We start from the raw sequence: 2,724 nt of genomic DNA on the forward strand, positions 1-2,724 counted from the left end.
CCTTGGGTGTTTCATATATCTTGTCCTTTTAAAAAAAGTCGTTTCAGTAAGGTGGGCAAATCTATTCTCTTTCACTCCATCTTGGTTGAAAGCTGAAGTCTTGGATTGCCTATCATCTTCTTACTGATTCTAGGAGTATTTATATATTCCAACTACAAGCCCTTTGACAAATAAAGGAATTAAAATATCTTCTTCAACTCTATCTTCTTCCACTCTGACTTGTTTTTGTATTCTCTTAAACATGATTTTTGTTGAAGAGATGTTGTCAATTTTAATGTTGCCCAATATATTACTTTTTAAACTTTAGGGTTAGTGCTTTCTGTGTCTGTTTACCTTTCCCAAAGTTAAGAAGACACTTCTCTGTGTTTTTGTTTGGAAATGTTCTGGTTTTTTTTACTTTAACTTTAAAATCTATAATCCATTTGGTATTGATTTTTGCATATGTTGTGAGCTAGAAATCAAGATTCTTTTTTTTTATATGAGTATCCAATTGACCCAGCACCACTTATTGAAAAGTCTATCATTTCCCCACTGTACTGCATTGTCAACTTTGTCATCGATTTAATGACCATGCATGTGTGGGTCTATTTCATGGTTCTCTGTACATACAGTTTTAACCTCTGTCTGGTAAACAGCATTGATCTGAAGCAGTCATTTCATAATTTTCAGTTTAAAAGAAAACTGATTTTGTTTTTCTTTCCTTTTTTTAAAAAAATAAATTTTATTCTGTTTATTTATTTATTCTTGGCGCCTGGACAGGGACTTGAACCCTGGGCCCTCAGATTAAAAGTCTGATGCTCTCCCAGCTGAGCTACCCAGGCACCCTCTAGCCTTTCATACTTTAACTTAAGTACACATAAGTTTTAACTTAGTAGACTATTGTTTTTCATCCAAAATAAAGTACAGTTTGAACACAAGAACTGTGTAAATGTAATTATATTAAATAACTCTAATACTATTATATATAATGTTTTAATGGCACAATTACTAAGGGATTTTAGTTTACATTTTACAAAATAAAAACTCTCTTTTACCCAATGAGTAACCTAAATTTTGAAATATCAGGTTTGAAACAAAATTATGCAATTCAGGCAGTGTTAGTATAATCTGTTTAAAGTTATCATAGCCCCTAATAAATTATAACTGAAATATTCTAAAAACAAACAGTATTTTATTCCTTTGCAAAAGACCATCTTCTCACTATATCTATATAAACCTTATTCTAAGGATATTTTTCTTTCTTTTTTAGAAAATATACTGAATTTTATTAATATGCTGTAGACAGCCTGAAGTGTTAATCTCCACCTCTACCTTTAAGACTTTCATTATGATGTACAAGGTGTATTTATCCTCTAGCCAAATAATTTTTGAGCAACTTGGTGGAGCCTCCAGTTTACATATCCTACAAAATATTTTCATTCCAGTTGCAAAAGCTTATACTTTGCATTGCTGGCAACTATTAATGATATATATGTGGGGTTATAGATTTTATTTATTATTTTTTTATTGGCGTATAGTTGCTTTACACTGCTATGTCAGTTTCTGCTGTACAGCAAAGTGGATCAGCCATACGTATACATACATCCCCTCTTTTTTCGATTTCTTTCCCATTTAGGTCACTACAGAGTACCGAGTAGTGTTTCCTGTGCTGTACAGTAGGTTCTCATTAATTATCTATTTTATATATACATAGTAGTGCATATATGTCAATCTCAATCTCCCAATTCATCCTACCACCCCCTTCCCCCTTGGTATCCAAACGTTTGTTCTCTACGTCTGTTTCTATTTCTACTTTGCAAATAAGATCATCTATACCATTTTTCTAGATTCCACATATATGTGTTAATATATGATATTTGTTTTTCCCTTTCTGACTTACTTCACTCTGTATGACAGTCTCTAGGTCCATCCATGTCTCTACAAATGACCCAATTTCATTCCTTTTTTATGGCTGAGTAATATTCCATTGTATATATGTACCACATCTTCTATATCCATTCCTCTGTTGATGGACATTTAGGTTGCTTCTATGTCCTAGCTATTGTAAATAGTGCTGCAATGAACATTGGGGTGCATGTATCTTTTTGAGTTATGGTTTCCTCTGGTATACGTCCAGGAGTGGGATTGCTGGGTCATATGGTAGTTCTGTTTTTAGTTTTTTAAGGAACCTCCATACTGTTCTCCATAGTGGCTGTATCAATTTATATTCTCACCAATAGTGTAAGAGGTTTCCCTTTTCTCCACACCCTCTCCAGCATTTATTGTTTGTGGATTTTTTGATGATAGCCATTCTGACCGGTGTGAGGTGATACCTAATTGTAGTTTTGATTTGCATTTCTATAATAATTAGTGATATTGAGCATCTTTTCATTGTTTGTTGGCCATCTGTATGTTTCAAGGATATTTTCATTCCAAATTATTTAAACACAACTTCCTTAGAAATACTTAGATGTGTGAAAATTTCAATGTTTAAAGTTTAGGTTTAAGTTACTTATTAATTTGAAGAGATTACATCACTTCTGTTTTTTAAAACTTGGAATTTCCTATTACTAAAGGAATACATTTTTGTTATAGGAAAATCATCAAATATACATAAGTGGAAAATTTTAAAAAGAAAAACAATCTCACCTTTAGGTATCAATAATAATATAAAGCACAGTTTGTCACTTTTTGGAGTCTGGTTTTCAGGAGACAATTCCTACCTGTCTTAGTCCTTTTGGGCTG

The 2,724-nt window shown here is 32.3% G+C and overlaps 1 non-coding gene across 1 annotated transcript; it reads right to left on the minus strand.

Annotated features, from left to right (window-relative positions):
- Positions 1 to 748: 748 nt before the first annotated feature.
- Positions 749 to 821, minus strand: TRNAK-UUU (transfer RNA lysine (anticodon UUU)). Its single transcript has one exon. It is a non-coding gene; the product is annotated as a tRNA-Lys (tRNA).
- Positions 822 to 2,724: the final 1,903 nt, after the last annotated feature.

This window comes from Mesoplodon densirostris, chromosome 1, assembly GCF_025265405.1.
Source record: "Mesoplodon densirostris isolate mMesDen1 chromosome 1, mMesDen1 primary haplotype, whole genome shotgun sequence".
In the NCBI taxonomy this organism is placed as follows: Eukaryota; Metazoa; Chordata; class Mammalia; order Artiodactyla; family Ziphiidae; genus Mesoplodon; species Mesoplodon densirostris.